Below are 19,826 nucleotides of genomic sequence, written 5' to 3' on the forward strand. Positions count from 1 at the left end.
ATTACACAACCATCAATTACTCTCACATGAGTATCCACTGGTGCCAGCTGCTTGGGATTCCCCTGACAGAGGAGGAAGCATAGGGCCCATTTTTCCTCTGACCATCCCCATGCAGCTACTGCACACTCAAAGAGGTACATAACATCAATAACTCATAGTACTTTTGTTACGTTACTACATTTAAAAGAACTGAACCAGAAGTCTTGCACAAAAAGAGGAAACCCATGCTATTACTTACATCCGCAGTGCAAAATAAGGTGGATTCATATATCAGTGTCACGTTGTTTTGTAATGTTAAGTTCATCATGTTCCCTGTATACAGAATCACATTTCACCTTATTAAAGAAGTTTGACTGGAGATCCGGCTGGTTGTTTCATAAAAACTACCTCAGTTATTGACATCACACAGTCTGAGCGGACTCCTTGCGGTGATTTGTGCTAGCCTGAATTAGCAGCTTGCAAACATATTTTTCAGTGTGTGAGTTACTCATGAATCTGTTTTTGATAGTTACAATTTTTCAGTATTTGGAATACAGATATATTCATTTAAAAAAATAGCATAATAAACGTTATCACCTAATAGTTAATACAGAATAGGCACTATGAGCTCTTTTTTTCCTAGAAACATCCATTACCATCAGAGCAAGGTAATCAATTAAAAAAAATATGTTTAAAAATGAATAACCTTATTATGGCCACTCAAAAGCTCACAAACATGCTGATGTGGCCTAGATTTAAAAAATAAATAAATAAATTTAAAAAATCAGTTAAAAAAAGGTTTATTCGCTATGTGAACTTTTGCATCAAATTCTTTCCACAATCCTAATCAGCATGTGTCCTTCGCATGTATGCGAGTTATGATGCACTCCTACAATACAGTGGTTGTATAAGAAAACGCAGTTCATCTTACAGACTTTAATAGGCGAGATTAGATTCAAATAGCTGTTTCTCAAGCCTTAAATCCAATGACACTAAAATCTGTTGTATTGCATAGTTGTGCAAATCTGTGAAAGGATTTTTACTGTTGACTGGATTACTGCAAAAACATAGCGGCCATCAGGCAATCACAGTGCAGCACACACTTGACAGTTTTAGCAATAAGCTACCGTCACGAAATCTTAATAGTATGTTCATCTGTGCTATAGTGTTCTACGCAAGTTGGTGAGATATAACTACTTGTATTGCGGTCAGCACACTACGTGCTTGGCAAGCGGCGATGGATTTCATTATGATTTTCTTCTTCTTCGCTATAGGGAAGCGTTTTACGTTTTGGCTCTGTGACACTTTCTTGGGTTGGATCGGGAATGAGGAGATGGGAGGCAGGCTTGGGACAACTCAGATTATTTATTTCGCTCTTTTCTTTACTTTCACTTTTCAACAGTTTTCGCGCGCGCGCGCGCACACACACACACACGGCTCTGTGCTGTTCAGCTCTCTGTCGTGGCTCTTATCTCTCCCCTCTTTATCCCTGCCACCGCCCACATAAACACAGAATACTCGTTAGTCAAATTCTGCACAGGTGTGTGATGCTTAGCACTCACTTTCTGCGGCTCCGTCCTCCATTCGCAAACCAGCGCTCGACCAAGCCCATGATTCCACAGACTTATATCTCGAATACTCAAGTTCTACAGTGAAACTTCTTTTTGCTACTTAATCCTTGCGTTCTCCCCTAAACAAAAAACCTCAAAGAACAATTTAGCGTCACTTTTGAGAACTTGTCCTAGGATTTTTGTCCAATCTTCACAATTTTGGTGTCAGTAATTATAAGAACCATGTTGACATTTGTAAACAATATGGCCGCCACATGCCAAACAATTCTAACAAGGCAGAGCCTAATTTACTTTTAACAGCTGTAAGACAGGGTTATTATTAAAATAATGAATGAATTTGGTAGTTAGTCCCATATACCATCCACTACTCAGCCAAATGAAATCATACATACCCACCAAAAGGGTGCACTACAATAAAATTTACCTTTTGTTTTATATCTCCACAACTACAGGGAATAGACTAAAATTTATATCAGTAGAATTCTTGAGTCCACCTGCATATAAAATATGAAATGTAGCAAAGAGAGTTTGCTGACAAAAACGTCCTAAAAGAATTCTGACTGACCAAACTGACCAACTCCAGGTCAATGAAATTTTAAGCCTGTACAATTTTATGTATGTACAAAAAGAGGTACTAATGTACTAATCTTGTGAAAGCAAAGTCAAATTTCTACGAACTTACAATACAGTAGTCAGTAGGACACTCTCAGGCCACCCCTAAAATTTCACAACAATTGGCCCATAGGGCCCATATCTCCTCAAACGTTTGACATAGGAAGATGAAATTTGCTCTGCTTTCTTGGTCATGATTGTGTGTGTGTGTGTTTTTTCTGGTACACCACCAGAAAAATCAAGACACGGGAGCCTGTGTTTGTTCTCAGCTGCGATTATCCTGTTTTAAATTGGCTGTGGTCCCTTTAAATGTATTTCACTGGATTGACCTTCAGAGTGCGCCATTCACGAGCACCAAACACAACGCTACCGTGAGAGGATTAGCGACTCGCGTGACATTGAAGAACCATTAGGAGCTAAACTTTAGTCCATTAAGTTTATTTAGTGGTTGGTAAGTTTATTTTCCTTCAGTAAGGTGTATTTTGTGCATATTAAATAAGTACGACTGTGCTGTTTTTATTGTTGTTTGACTTTAATTAAGCCGAATACATAATGGTAATGTTAGTATGATATATGTGGTTATGTTTCTGGCATTAGTATGGTTGTTACTGTGAATTCTGCTGCTACGTTGTATTTAAATGGTAGCGTTGACTTAGAGAATGTAAATGGATGTAGTGCATTTTCATGGCTTGTAATATTGTAGTTTATAATTAATTAATATACAGTTGTTATTCGTAGGTGGCGCATGCCTGCTGGGTCAATCACACAGTCGGCACTTGAAGACCTCATGTTTGAGAACAGTCTGTGTCCACCCACTTGCAATACTTATTATAGAGAATGTAGACACCACAGTAAAGTCCATTTAATTCATTATTTCATATTTGCCTGTAATTCATGCATAAGGATGCTCTGTTGTGACAAATGTGACAAAATGCCCGCATTATCTATTGGTAAAACAAAAAAAATATAAGGCCATTCTTCATCCAATACCAATATGAAAGGCTGTTGTTTGGAAATGAGTGCATGTGAAATAAAGGTTTTCTTATAGTTTCCACAAAAGGAATGCTATTTAACCGTTTGTACATCCTAGCTAAATGTCTGATGAAAATGCTGACCTTTACTTAGGTCAATCCACATCTTGTATCTACCTCAAAATGTTAGTTTGATGCCCACTGCATCACCAGTCCAATCTCACAGTTATTTTAAATAGATTAAAATCCCTAACATCAGCTGTGTTCTCCTACAGAATCATTTTTTTCGCAGACAGAGTGCATCATGACCCAAATGTTCCTGCACAGAACACAGGGACTGATTATTTTTTGTAAAGTAGTTGTATGTAAAGGTAACATGGTTATCATTCTTCTATTTAACAGATTATTAGGCTGCATGTAAATGTAACAGAATAGAGTAATCCAAGTATGGCCAATCTAAATGAAATTTTCATTTGTTTGAAAATTTTTTGATAATTTGCATAATATGCAAAACCTACTTTAGTCCTGGGATTTTTGGCATATCTTCACACATATGGTGTCAAATTACTCAGCAAAGTGTGAGCCTCAATACTTTATATTATTTATACAATACTTTAAATTATCTTGACATTTTAAACAATATGGCCACAATACATCAATCAATATTAAGGAGGTGGAGCTGGATTACTCAAATAGTTGTAATTCATAATTGGTAATATGGATTTGAACCAAACTTGAAGGTACAATACAGTTCAGTACAAGGATCTGAGGACGTCTGCAAAGATTGGGGTGTGGTCATTGATAGGGGGCAGAGTTAAGTCCTAATAGATGTTTCTCAGGAACCAAAAGTCCAGTTGATGGATGGATTTTTAATCATCACTGAAATATTCAAAAAATATGACCAGTTTCAGCCAATCAGCTTTCAATGGGCATTTTAAACAAATAGCATTGAGCTATCATCACAAAACTTGATAAGTATATTTATGTATGGTGTCTTTTATGGTTCTGTGTTTCTTGGCAAGAACTGGCAACTGGGGGCACTACGAGTATTATGAGTAGCGTCTGGACCCCACAGGTCGCCGCTTGCAGCTAGATTCTTCTTCTTCTGATTCTCCACCAAAACAAATTGTGTTGACCAAACCATAAGTCATAGAGATGTGAAACTTGGTGAAGAGGTATTGCTCCTTCCTGCTACTCAGGCAAGCATGATCAGCCTTATGGTGGTGCTGTAGCACAGAGTTTTACATTATGAGGCCTAAAAACAAAATTCTTTTTTCTTTTGATTCCTTGGGGTTTTGCAGAAACTGCAATTTAAGGTAATTTGCATAATGAAACTTGAAAGTCATATACAGGATAAGAGTCTGAGCTCATAAATAAAGTTGGGGGTATAATCATACATAGCAGGTGGAGCTAAGGTCAGATAACTGTTTCTCAGGAACCTTAAGTCTGAGTGGAAATTTAGAATAGTTCATCTATGTATTATTTTGATAATGATCTTATTAGTTAAAAACATGGCCACCATCGGCTAATCAGGGTTAAGCATGAATATAACAGGGTTAACATTGAGCTATTTGTCACAAAACTTGAAAGGTGGGTTCCTGCTGGGACCCACTTGTAAATGAAGCATTTTGGCCATTGGGGGTGCTATTCATGTTTTTGCAAATTAAAAGAAGTATATCTCTTGTAAAATAAGGTGTACCATAAATCTTCTTCATTATGTTGATTCTGTGGCTGAAATGAGTCAAATTTGCTTTTTTGGACCACATGTGATGATTCTCCCCTGTGTCTTATTACCACCAGTCTACTTACATGTGTCTTTGTGCTTTCAGTAACTGCCATAACCAGAGAGAGCAGCATAGCAGGCGGAGTGTGCAAGACACACGCAAACACACACAAGGAGCATGAACTTGGATTCTGAACTTGAATAGGGTGAAAGCCACAAGCTAGTCATAGCCCCTTTCTGTTGGCTTGTCATTTTTGGTTGAGTTCATGAAAGTGTGCTGAAAAGCGCAGTGAAAATAAACGCAAGCGCAGAGCTCTGCTGAAATTCCGCCTGTCTCCCAAGTCTTCCTCCGCACCAACACATCCAGGGTTCTACATAGTGAATTTTTTTTTTAATTCTTTGGCTGCATCCATAAATAAATTGCTTTTTGGACAATTTAGCCACACTCACTCAAATTTATAAAAAAATTTTTTGTTCCGTGTTCTGAAAATTGGTGTCAAATTACTCAACAGAGTGTAATATGCATTATCAAAAACATGTTGACATTTGCAAACAAGAAGTAGGGTAGAGCTTGATTTACTAAAATATTTATTGCTCTATCTAACTTGGCAAGAACTGGCTGCTGGGGGTGATTTTTGCTGAAGGTGCTTGGACCCTGATAATCGCTGCATGTGGCAATATAGTCCCCTCTGAAAGTACTGGAATGGTGAGGCCAATTCTTTTGTTTTTGCTATCCACTGAAGATATTTGGGTTTGAGATCAAAAGATGAATACGAGATGATGGATCAGAATTTCCATTTCCATTTCCTGATATTTACATCTAGATGTATAATTTAGACGGCACCTTTTGTTTGAACCAACCAATTTTCAAGTGATCAAAAATACCGGAACATGTGACTGACAGATGTTTCTTGTTGCTCATAATTGTTTTAAAAAATTACTAGGTCTGAATGTCTACTATTGGTTTAGGCCTGGGTTTTGCCTGTGAAGACTGCATTTGTTGTTAAAAAGGATAAAGCAACATGAAGATCAGAGAGATGTATATGGGGGAAAAAAGCAAGCTGAGAAAATAGGGAAAATCATTCACAGCCATTGCACATGCATTGGACATAGCCAATAGAACAATTTGGAATGTCCTGAAAAAGAAAGAAACCACTGGTGTACTAAAAAGCTGTAAAGACAAACCCAAACACAACAGTCAGTGACATCACCAACAACTTCCACAGGACAGTGGTGAGGCTACCACAATCCACCAATCAAAGACGAGTTCAATAGCAGAAATGTACAGGCCATACCAAAAGATGCAATCCACTCATCAACAGTAAGAATCGGAAGGCCAGATTCGCATTTACAAAGAAATACAGAGATGAGCCACAAAAATTCTGGAACCAAGATTAACCTCTACCAAAGTGATGGAAAGGGCAAAGTGTGTAAAAAGAAAGGATCTGCTCATGATCCAAAACATACGAACTCATTGGTCAAGCATGGTGAAGATAGTGTCAATGCTTGGGCTTGCATGGCTGTTTCTGGAACGGGCTCACTAATTTTTATTGATGATGTAACTCATGATGAATTCAGAAGTCTACAGAAACATTATGTCTGCCAAATTACAGAGAAATACATCCAATCTAATTGGAAGGAACTTCATCATGCAGCAAGACAATGACCCATAACAAACTACCAACACAACAAAGGACTTCATCAGGGGAAAAAAGTAGATGGTGTTAGACTGGCCAAGTCAATCACCAGACCTTAACCCAATTAAGCATGCATTTCACCTCCTGAAGAGGGACAGAAGCGAGAAACCCCCCAAAACAAACAAATGAAAGAAGCTGCGGTACAAGCCTGGAAAAGCATCACAAAAGAAGAATGCCACAGTTTGGTCGCCGGTTTGATAAAGTTATTGCAAGCAAAGGATATCCAACCAAATATTAAGTTTTATTTACTTCAAGACAATCTGTTTCAATATTTTTGCTCACTTAAAAATTGGGTGGTCTGCCACCAAAGGTGCCAATTTTCTAAGTTGTTTACACATTTAGAGGTAAATATCAGGAAATGAAAGCTGAAATTCTATCATCTCATGTTCATCTTTTGAACTCAAACCCTTGTCTTCCTTGTCTTAGAACATTGCTTAGAACACTGTTGGTCTTGCCATTCCAATAATTTCAGAGGGGATTGTATGTTTTTAATCTAAAACTTGCTCTGTTGCTCTTATTCATTTAAAGAGACATTATTATTAGTTGTTCCCAAATACCCTTAGCTTACTTGTTTTTGCCTACCTCAGGTATTTTGCAGTGGGATTTGAAACCTTGTGCAAGTTTGTGGTTTTGTATTTTTGGACCTCTACCCACCTTTTGTTTTTTGGTCACATAAGAAAAAGAATAATACAAAAAAACAGCTTCTAAAACTTGGAAAAAGACAGATATTATTATTTTTCACTTGAACTGAGTGCCACAACATGCATGGTCAAGGGAATTGTGACTGGGAGAAAGAGTTTGTGGTTCATTTAAAAAAAATTAAGCAGATGTGTCCTAACCTTCACTATTCTTTCCTCTCTCTCACTATTCCCAGGGTTCATTCTTAACACAGTCAGCGTAGCCTGTGCAACAAATGAGAGATGGAAGCAATTAGGGCAAAAGCCAGGCATGGGAATGTTTTACTGTTTAAAAACAAACCAGAGGGACTCAAAGCTGCCCTGTGACTCTGGCTGCTAAACCACTGATCAACCATTAAATTATTAGATTCTGTAAAAAATATTTTATTGTTTATAGTATGCATAGAATAGATATAAAAAGTCTACACACCCCTGCTAATATGTTTTTTTGGGATGTAAAAAATTAAACCAAGATGAATCATGTTAGATCTTTTTCTGACATAAAAATTCAGGTGACAAACAAATAGAAATGTTTTAGGAAAAAACAAAAAAGAAAAAACTTCCACTAACCTGGTTGCATTCCACAGGTTTTCAGTAGGATTTAGATCTGGGCTCTGACTGAGACATTCCAAAACTTTGATCTTCTTCTTCTAAAACTGTCTAACAGAGGCCTGTAGGCTTTATGCCAAAATAGATGATTCCCTATATTTTATATGATTATACATGATTCCCTCTATTTTGACTACTGCCCTAGTCTCAGCTGAAGAAGAGCAGCCCCATAGCATGGTGCTCCCACCACCATGCTTCACTGTGGGTATGTCATTCTTTGGGTGACAAGACTGCATTCTTTCACCTCTGCAGTGTTGCACAACATTGTCCTATGCTTAATTTTAAGGATGATCAAACAAATTCCTTCACTGGTCTTGCCAGAACACTTGCCAGACATAAATGGAGAAATATAAATATTACACCAATATTACATCCACTTCAGACTCATGCTCTTTAGATTACACTGGTTACCCATCACCTACCATATTCAATACAAATTCCTGCTTTTCACCTACAAAGACTTAAATGGTGAACTATGAGAGGAGCCAGACTCAAAAGGGAACCCATCCTCACCTGAGTGATAATGGATAGTGACCAGTAAATTCATTACAGTTTTCACATGAAGTCTGGTTTGTTGAACCTATCCACTGTCCACTGATGGAGACCTGAGGGCAAAACTGCTTGCAGCAACCACAGCTCCAAAGCCACCACAGCAATCGCAGTCCCAAGCCATCACAGTACAACTCCCCATATAAGATCCCCAAGCCATCTACACGGCCCCCAAGTGACACCATCCCCAGCAATCCCAAAGATCTTCAGGCCATCCATGTGGGGCCACCCCCAGCAGTGGCAGGCGATCTCCAACCCATGAGAACTCCACCCAGAAGTAGGGCATCAGGATGGATCAGGAAGGTCCAGAGAGCAGAAGGGGTCAGGATCACTGGTATCTCAGGAGCAGCATGAGTAGCTCGACAGAGAGAGAGGGAGAGAGAGATTGTTAGGTAAGCTTTTGTCCCGTGATGGTTAAGGACAACGTACTTTGCCTTCAGAGTGCAAGCAGGGACGAGCTGTGACAGCATAACTAAAAGGGAGAGCCAGAAGGTAACACAGACATGAGGGTGCCCTGGGACATAAATCAGCCAGCCACTCCACTGTCAACAAACATGACTGAACCCGTGAGGGGGGGCTACAGCATCCAAACGTCAGTTTATCACAACACTCTATATCTGTGAACCCTCCAGATCTGATCCTTTATCTAAGAAAAAACTATTCACAAAAGCTTGAGTAAACAAATATGTTTTCAGCCTAGACTTAAACTGAGACTTTGTCTGAGTCCTGAACACTATTTAGAAGGCTGTTCCATAACTGTGGGGCACTGCTGTAGCCTTCACTATTCAAGGTACCAACAAAGAGCTTGCACCTTTTGATCAAAGTAGGCGTGCGGATCATAAAAGACCAAAAGTTCGCTCAGTTACTGAGGCTCGAGACCATTCAGATTGGGAGCCAATGCAATGTGGATAATATAGGGGTGATGTGGTCATAACCTCTGGTAAGGACTGTAGCTGCTGCATTCTGGTCTAAGTGAAGCTTGTTTATGCACCTACTGGAACATCCAGACAGCAAGGCATGACAATAATCTAACCTAGAGGTAACAAAAGCATGAACAAATTTTTCTGTGTAGTGTAGTGACATTATATTAAGGTTATTCTAGTAATATTATCTAATAATATAGTAATATTATCTAGCTTCAAATGAAAGACTGGAGTCAATAATCACACCAAAGTCTTTTACTGGTGCACATGATGAAACAGAAAGGCCATCCAGAGTTATTATGTAATCAGAAAACTTACTTCTAGCTACATGTGTTCCTAGTACAAGTACTTCAGTCTTGTCAGAATTAAGTAAAAGAAAGTTAATAAGCATCCAGGTTCTAATGTCTTTTACATATTCCTCAACTTTATTAAGCTGGTGTCTGTCATCTGGCTTTGCTGAAACATACAACTGTGTGTCATCAGCATAACAGTGGAAGCTAATACCATGTTTACAAATAATTTTGCCCAGAAGGAGCATATATAAAGAAAAGAACAGTGGGCCTAAAACAGAACCTTGCGGAACACCAAACTTTACCTTAGTATGTGTAGAGAAGTCACCATTTACATCTACAACTGATAACGATCAGTCAAATAAGACCTGAGCCAGGAGGACCTGAGCCACCAGGCCATTCCCTAAATGCCTACAACATTTTCTAGTCTATTCAGGAGAATAGTATGATCAGTGGTATCAAAAGCTGCACTAAGGTCGAGCAGCACAAGCAAGGAGACACAACCCTGATCAGAGGCCCATAGTAGGTCATTTACCACTTTAACCAGTGCTGTCTTTGTGCTATGATGAGGCCTAATGATACTTTTAATGAATGTTATTCCTATGTAGGTATGAGCACAACTGCTGTGCTACAACATTTTCTAGGATCATGCAGATAAAGGAGAGATTTGATATTGACTTATGGTTGGACAATTGACAGGGGTTGAGGTCAGGTTTTTTAATCAGGGGTTTTGATAACTGCTAGTCTAAAAGATTTAGGTACATAGCCAGTGCTAAGGGAAGAATGATTATTTTTAGAAGAGGTTTGATTGCTTCTGGAATTATCTGATTGAAGAAACAGTATACATGATCTAGTATACATGCTGATGATTTTCATGAGGAAATTAGGGAAAATAGCTCGGTCTCTCGAAGGGGAGTAAAACATTCTAATCATTGATCTGATGTTGTTATATTATTATCTACAGGGTTAGTTATAAAACTGCCTGGTTTTAAATTAATAGTTTGAATTTTTTGCCTGATATTTTCAATTTTATCACTGAAAAAAATTCAGTCAATAATATAAAAATAGTCATCACTGCTATATAATGATTGTGTGCATGTTTCTATTGTGATCTTATTCCTAGTTAATTTTGCTACAGTATTAAATAAGAATCCAGGATTATTTTTGTTATCTTCAATTAGGGTGGAGAGATACATTGATCTAGCAGCACTAAGAGCTTTTCTATAGCTCAGGAGGCCCTACTCTTTGAAATACTACCAATTTAGTGTGACGCCATTTATGTTCTAATTTTCAAGTGGTCTGTTTTAAGGTGCATGAGTGATCATTATACCAGGGCGATAGCTTGTTCTCTCTAATTATTTTTCTTTTAAATGGAGCTACCGTATCTAGCAAGTAGCAGAACGTTGATTCTAAGCATTCACTTGCCTGGTCAAGTTCTTCAGGATCAGATGGTGATCCAATCATAGTTGATAACGCTGGGAGATTACTGATAAAACTCTGTGAAGTTGCTAACGTGAACGTACATTTGACGTGGTAGTGTGGCAAGGTGCATATACTATGATTAAGACACATTTTAAATGAGATGAGATAATGATCTGAGAAAGCTTCAGACTGCGGAAATGTGACTATATTTTCTATATTTAATCTGAATGTTAGTATTAAATCAAGAGTGTGACCACCACTATGAGTGGGTCCTATTATGTCCTGAATAACCTCTACTGAATCTAGAATGGACACAACCGCTGTTCTTAGAGGGTCATCTGGATTATCAAAATAAATATTAAAGTCTCCAACAATTAATGCTTTGTCTAAGGAAACAACCAGGTTAGAGATGAAATCCGCAAATTCACATAGGAATTCCGAATATGGCCCTGGGGGTCTGTAAATAATTATTGTAAATAATTGTAAATAACTGTAAATAATTATTAAATAAGAATTATGTACTTATAAAGTATTACTGTTCCACAATTGTAGAAGAAAGTCAAACAGTACTGAGAGTGTAGAAGGGATATTCAGCATGAACATCAAGGTCTTTAATGATTAAAGCAAAAGTACAAGTCTACAATTCCCTTCCACAGAGCTTCTGTGAAGTCTCATCTCTCTTCTCCTTCAAAACACAGCTCAAAAGCCATCTCTTTTCTCAGTCATATTATTCTCTTGTTGATAATTAAGCAGTTCCTCTAGACCTTAAGTTTGAGAAAGGCACTATATAAATTAAAATAAATTCAGCTTGTGTGATTATGAGATCTCCCCAAATGCCCCAGCTCTAACTCAGCACACACACTAGGAAACACCAAATGCATGACGTGGTGCATACATGTCATGCAACACACAGTTCTCCACCCTAGCAACCAAACTGCTCACACTCCAAACCTCCAGTGACACTTCACTCATATGTTCCAGACTATGGTCAGGAGCCTATATTCTGTTTGGAAAAAGGGAGGAGTGTAGATTTGTGTCTGTGTGTATTGTAGGACATGATTAAAGGTGGCCATGGTGTGGGGAATGACAGCTCTGGGGAATGACAGTGACCATATGAAATGCTGCAGGGGCAACCCGCCAAATCTCTTAATGTAAACCAGACCTCTGGCAAGAACCAAACAACTATTCATATGCATAGGAAGGAACATGGGGCCCACATTACATACTTTCTGACACAGCTGTATAAAATCACATGCTCTGAGGTCTAAGGTTGTATGACCTGTTCCAAAAATGTGTTACTTTAACCTTTTGAACACGCTTTAGGTCTCCACCCTTATCTGCCTTTTAGAAGCTTGATGTCCATGGTAGCATTAGCTAAACACATAACTTCATAAAGTTGAGGTCAAAAGTTTACATCCCCTTTTCAGAATCTGCAAAATGTTAATTATTTTACCAAAATAAGAGGGATCATACAAAATGCATGTTATTGTTTATTTAGTGCTGACCTGAATAAGATATTTCACATAAAAGATGTTTACATATAGTCAAGACAAGAGAAAATAATAGTTGAATTTATAAAAATGACCCCGTTCAAAAGTTTACATCCACTTGATTCTTAATACTGTGTTGTTACCTGAATGATCCACAGCTGTGTTTTTTTGTTTAGTGATAGTTGTTCATGAGTCCCTTGTTTGTCCTGAACAGTTAAACTGCCTGCTGTTCTTCAGAAAAATCCTTCAAGTCCCACAAATTCTTTGGTTTTCCAGCATGTGTATTTGAACCCTCTCCAACAATGACTGTATGATTTTGATATCCATCTTTTCACACTGAGGACAACTGAGGGACTCATATGCAACTATTACAGAAGGTTCAAACGCTCGCTGATGCTCCAGAAGGAAAAACCATGCATTAAGAGCCGGGGGGAATGAAAACTTTTGAACAGAATGGAAATGTGTACATTTTTTTTATTTTGCCTAAATATCATATTTTTTCATTTAGTACTGCCTTTCGGAGGCTACAGAAGATAGTTACATGTTTCCCAGAAGACAAAATAAGTTAAATTTACCCTGGTCTTCAAATTCAAAAAGTTTTCATCCCCGTAATAATAAAATAATTAACATTTTGCAGATTCTGAAAGAGGGATGTAAACTTTTGACCTCAACTGTAACTTCACTAGTATGATATGATGAGTTCATGGGAGTTATATTAGTAAGATGATGGTTTAATATGTTCTCTCATGAAGTGCAGTGCTAAAAGGTGCTTAGTGGTTGACCTCTATAGATAGCCATACATGTATTCCTGTGTGAGGGCTATTTGAGGCTGATGTACACTGCTATGGAAGCAGATAAAAGGCAGCTGACAGGCAAAGAGAACAACAGGATGAGTGTTGTGTGAATGTTTCTAGAGAATAAGACAGAAGGGAAGAACTGTGTCTAGTGATCATAATAGTAAACATATTCAGAAAGGAACATATTTAGAAACATATCCTAAGAATCAGGCAAAAAGAGCTAACAAGAGTGGTTATTTCTAAGTGCCTAAGATGATTCATATTAAACTGTAAACTGTAATTCATACTCTCCTTCCAGTTTTCTGGGAATGCTTTTGAGTGGTCATCTGTTAAGCTGTCAGACGAGATAGAAAGCACAGCATCTCCTGACCTTCTAAGTAGTTGTGTCTGTATGTCTGCAATTATTCCTTATTATTCAGCCCTTATCAGCATTTCCGCTATGCTGTTTTTCATTTAATAAAAGATCACAATATCAGTCAGTATCAGTGGTCAAGAATGACATTGATATTCCTATAAAAAACCATGCCTGATTTCTTTGTGGAGGACAAACTATTATCCCTTTGTGAGTATGAATTAAGAATGTCATCTACAAACATCTTGAGTCACATTCAGCTGAGCTCGTTTGGCAGAGCACAGATGGCTATAAAAGGTGCTGTCTTGGTGGATGGTAGAGTAAACATTTCGATATGCGCATGTTTCTCTGGTGACAAGCTGATTTACTCATACGTAGAGATTCTTAATATCCTGTAGATAAACAGTATAGAGTTGCATTTAGATAAAAGAGTTACTTATGTCTTGAAAACATATAATATTCTGCATGAAAAACTATGTTCTTAAATATGATATTGTTTTATATAAGATTCTTTAATAAAGCCTTCTAGGCTGACAAAATGTAAATGTACTAGAAAAAAACTTCTAATGATCTAATGAGTGCACTGGGCTTATGCAACCCATTGCAGCCTATGAACATCAGGAGATGTTGTAAAAAGCTTGCATCTCATCTCTGCTGTTACTTCCAGTGTAGATCCAACAAGAACACTGAACCCTATGTCCCATAAATAAGTGCTAGCAAATGGCTGGGTTTTTGTTGGTTTAGTCTGGTTCATGTATTGTGTTGCACATAATATTTTAATCAGAGTAAAGTCCACTTTAAATTTTTGGCTGGATACTTCCACTTTTAATGGAAAAAGATTTTGACACATTATCTGTACTTTCACTTCAGTATAATTTCTCAGTACTGACTGATGCTCATCTGTTGCTGTGCACAGTTTGTCAGCCCCCCTATAACCGATTAATGGGGAAGACTTGCCATAGGACCACTGCTGACAACATGTTATTTAGGTGGTAGGCTATTCTCAATGCAACAGTGACGCTGACAAGGTTTTGACATGGTAGTGTGTATGTTGCTGGTACAAGTGTATTGCATAGCTGGGTCCATGCTGTGCTAAGAATGGTCCACCACCCAAACATCTGGCCACTGTGGTGGTTGCGTCACACTGATGGACAGTGGGATTTCAAATTGTGCATAGCAACAGTTGGGCTACAATCAGTAATTGTATACTTACAAAATTGTTTACTTACAAAACACTGAATGGTAGGTTTACCTGATAAAAAAACCCTAAATAATGTAGGTAGAATGCAAATTTTTGTAGTAAACAACCAACTGTGTGCATATAACGTGAGCATTATTTTTACAGTCAAAATATTAATTTCATTTAGTGTTAATGGTGATTTTATTTATTTTGCCACTTTTGTCAGAATCTGCTATGTGCTTTGTGTTAAATGACCCATTTACTCTTAGACACTATGGTGCATCAGCTGAAAAATATAAATGACATTCCACTACACAAAACCAAGTGCTGGAAATTTTACCCAGGAGAAAAGTGATTCAGCTTTGTCTCTATTCCACTCAAATACATTTATTATGTATTGTTTTCTGATTTTGCATTGTTTTAAATTGTTTTAGTCCTTATTTGTACTAAATAAATAATCAAGTAACCCAGTCTGCTACTGGTGGACAAAGCACAATGTTCTTGCATGTCTCTTTTTATGGGATTGGTGTTGTCTAAATTGTTTTAACAAGAAGTGAGGCCATACAAAAAGGCAGAAATTATGACTAGATGTAATCATCAATGGACTGGTGTTGTATCCTAAAAAAAATCCACTTATTCTGCTCTATTAATTCCCTTACTTTGTTTACGTGCATTCTCTTTTGTGTATTTTCACAATAAATCAACACTGCTGTGTGACTCAGGATGTGTAAAATCTTGCTTCCTCGATCCACCACCCCCAAAACCAGTAAAACTTGCAAACTGACCTACTGCTTCCCAGCCATTGTTAAGGGATATTCACTCCATAGTATCATCTTCCAAAAAGCTACACTTAACCTCTCAGGAGGAAAAGGAATTTGGCTTGACCCCCGAGTGACTCCTGTACAGTTTATCAGAAACAATGGTGTTAATACTGTAATCATTCTTGCTCATGGCCAGTATGATCTATATAAGGCACTCTATTGAGCATCACCCCTTAGCGACCACACAGCTTTAAAGTTAACATTGACTTATAAGGAAGACCCCATCACTCTGGGAAACTCCATGCGTTAATGTTTTATTAGGAAATGAGTGAGTCACCTAAGTAGAACACTGTGTTATAGCCACTGATGGAAGTGCTGTGTTGTGTTAATGTTGATCTTGACCTTTTGCTGTGAGTGCGAATGCTGCCCTCTCCAAACATAACTTTAGCTATGACTGAACAAAATCCACAAAGGATACAAGGAACAATAATGAGATATGGAGCAATGCAGAGAATAAGATAGTCATAGACTAAATAATCAGGCACAGATGCATCTATCCATCAGTATTAATTCTTATCTCAAATATTTGTTTTAGTTTTAGTAGAAGATATTGAATGACACTTTACCAAAACAGAATGGTTGAATTAGAGCCAAGAATACACAAAAATGTGATTTAATATTATCACTTTTATTTTATTTTCAATTTTATTCAAATATACGTAAAACAAAACATGAAGACCATTGACTCTCAAGCCCTGTCATGATAAAGATCGTATTGCAGGCACATTTTAGCACCATTGAAAATAGCTTTGTGACAGCTGAACATCTTGAATGAAATTCACAAAGACTAGAGGCTGTGAGTACAGCTGATATTAAAGAAATAAAGAGATATTAAAGAAATCAACCTATAAATCAACATATATGTAAAAGTTATCCACTGATCATAACCTACATCTTATAGATAGAAGATTACAAATGAAATTTCAACTTCAAACTGTCATATATGTTTCCTCACATTTTGTGAATCTCTTGGGGGTGCTCATTTTTCTAGTAATTTCTAGTAAAGTTAGTGCAAAATTAAATGTTTATGCATATTTTAATGCAAATTTCAATTGTTACTTTTTTTTACTGAAGCACTGACACTAGTGTCATTTTTAATGCATGCCTAATCAAGAAATGTATAAAAATATGCATACAGTGTAATAAGATGTTGAATTTTGGTTGGTTATTATGTAGCCTGTTGTTTGTATGTTTTATTTCCAGTGTTTGCATGTGTATATCTGTAAGTGTTCAAATGGTTTTCTTCAAATACGGTACAGTGTCTGTCTGTAAAGCAAGCCCATGTATCCATGATTTTCTCAGTTTGAATGTGTGTGCGCCTCTGTGTGTTTATGTGTATTTATGATGAAGCGAATATAATTTCGCTCTATTTTACCTTAGTGCTGACGCATTGCTTGCTTTCTGCTCTGAACCTTCACACATTTGCTCCCTTATGAAAGCCTCACACTCACTCTGTCACACACGCACACACACACATACACATTCACTTTTTATGGCCACATTCCTTCCCACATGGGCCTCAGGTCAGTCCAACAGCAAAACTGGCCCAATAATAAAGCATGGTAGGGGGCCAGAAGGTGGATGTTGCTTTAAGACTCAAACACGCAGAGTAAATACAACATTACAACAGCATCTCAGTGACTTGTGCTCTTATGGTGTCATGGAAAGCTGTTTAAAGGTTAACCTAAAAAGGCTAGTGTATTTGCTACTCAACTACTAGGTATAATCAGTTATTTAGTTATAACCATCAGTTATAGTTATTTATATAATCTAATCTAATATTTATATTTATTTAATGTTATTTTCTCTATCTAAAACTCTGAAGTTAAATAATTCCATGTTAATCCTCACTGAGGGTATGTTTAAATTCAATTTTAAGAATTAGAATGTAAATATTAATGGAGCACATCAGTGTTAGTGAAGCTTTGTGAACCTTCACATCTCACGTCTTGGATCTACAACTTAGTTGCCTTTCACACACAATTTTAGTCTAACCTCTACTGACCTGTTTATAATTTAAGTTTGTGATTCTTAAATATGACTAAGAGGTCAACATGGTCAAGGTGAGAAGGCCTAGCACTTGAATGTCATTATAACAACGCAATATAAATGACATGGAGGCTTACTCTTGTGGAGTACTCTAAGAAAGGGTTCAGACAAGATTCATTGGACTATGTGATGAAACCTATGATATAGGAACAGTTTTGCCTCTCATAACCTGACCTTATGAACAGGAATCCACTGACATGCTCAAAAATAGCACTCAGTAGGTTGCCAGGTCACGTTGACTACATGTAAAACAATCACACATTGTAAGTGATTTTGTCAAACTTAAAGTAGGGGTTTTACACAATGTATGCTTTTGGCTGATATTTACATGACTGCATACTGGGTCTAGGAGACACAGTTAATTTAGAAAAAAAAAAAAAAAAAAAAAAAAAAAACAGTGGCCTGGTAACTTTAGATGAAAAATCATGAGTGATGTAACTCAATTATGACTGAAATCAATGCCATGCCACATTTAATTTTAATTTGCTAAATATTCCAAAGCAAATTAGACTCCTGCTGATGGCACAGGGCTAAGTTAGCCACAGTGATGACCCTTTTATAGAATCATTGAAGTGCTCTGGACCTGATGGTCACTGGACTGCTTACATCATGTCTTGGTTTGAATGGAACTTTCCCCAGTAAACAAACAGGGGAGAACTAAACTCACCACTGTAATGTATGCAATTTTATGATATACACTCACTGGCCACATTAATAGGAACACCTGTGTACTTATACATTCATGCAACTGCCCAATGTGACAATCATGTTGCAGCAGCACAATGCACAAAATCATGTAGATACGGGTCAAGAGCTTCAGTTAGTGTTCGCATCAAACATCAGAATGTCTCTAGAGTTTCAAGAAAAAAAAAAAAACCTCCAGTGACCGTCAGTTCTCCAGGCATGTCAAACCTTGAGGTGGATGGGCTACAACAGCAGAAGACCACATCAGGTTTCACTTGTGTCTGCCAATAACAGGAATCTGAGGCTACAGGCACAGACTCACTGAAACTGGACAATTAAAGATTAGAAAAAAAAAAATTCACTCTGTCATTTTCCAATTTGTGAGCCTGTAAAATCCCAGAAGATCATAGTTTCTGGCATCAACAACTATGCTACAGTCGAAGTCAATAAGATCTGGCTGATTGAAGAAGTGCATGAAAGTTCAGATGTACAGGTGTTCCTAATAAAGTGGCCATATGAATTTATGTAGTGTGAAAGACGTCATGACAATCCAGAGTATGATTACTCATACAGATTTATTTAGTGAAGCAACATGGATGGTCATTAAAATTAGCATGATAGGTCCTTGTAAAAAGTGAATTTGGATGAGATTAACTTTCTATCAATCCTAAAGAAAATCTCCTTTACTAGAATATTTATATAATATTTCTATACAGAGCTATGCATCTGGTTGTTATTTGCTACAACATTAATCTGTTACCAAAGTGGAAATTCAGAGGGTAAGCAGAACTGTACTCAAAGGAGCTGTGGTGGGTCCAAGCAACAACAACAAAACATCAACACATCAGCCCTACTTTCCATTAGCACCAACTGAAATGGGCTACAAACAATGACTGTCATAGTGTTCCAAGGAAATAACATTAAAAAGAATTAAAAAAAAAAAAAATTTAAGATTTCTGCAAGGTATATGTTAATTGAAGTGATTTTTCATTTCTTTCTTAACTCGGGCACTGAGTAGGAGACCTAGCCCTTTCCTTTTCTAGCCTTACCAGCACAAATCCCATTCCTTAATGATAAATCTGTCTGACTGCTTTCAGTGTACTCTGTCCACAGCAATCAACAACAGTTTCCCTTTCACTCCTGAAAAGGAAGCTTTTAAAGAAGAAAGCAACAAGGAAAAAGAATCACAAAGTATGAATGTATATGCGGAGACAGGAAATGGAGGCAGTTGTTTACATTCAAGGTATTTCCTTGATATGTATCAGTAATGCATTTGAAGTCTTTCTATCCATCTTTTTTTTAATTTTGTGTGGGGCATATAACCGGCATAAACCTACACATGCCAGAGAAAAACATCAGTATTATCGAATATCAAAACAAGGTAGAACACCTGGACTCTAAAAGCAGACTTTTGTATGACTATTATTTAC

At 37.3% G+C, this 19,826-nt stretch overlaps 1 long non-coding RNA gene across 1 annotated transcript; it reads left to right on the top strand.

The window, feature by feature from the left end:
- Nucleotides 1-2,253: 2,253 nt before the first annotated feature.
- LOC113530783 (uncharacterized) lies at nt 2,254-5,183 on the top strand. The gene is made up of 2 exons (XR_003403182.3): nt 2,254-2,613; nt 2,901-5,183. It is a non-coding gene; the product is annotated as an uncharacterized LOC113530783 (long non-coding RNA).
- Nucleotides 5,184-19,826: the final 14,643 nt, after the last annotated feature.

The sequence above is a fragment of the Pangasianodon hypophthalmus genome, chromosome 16 (genome assembly GCF_027358585.1).
Source record: "Pangasianodon hypophthalmus isolate fPanHyp1 chromosome 16, fPanHyp1.pri, whole genome shotgun sequence".
NCBI classification, from domain to species: Eukaryota; Metazoa; Chordata; class Actinopteri; order Siluriformes; family Pangasiidae; genus Pangasianodon; species Pangasianodon hypophthalmus.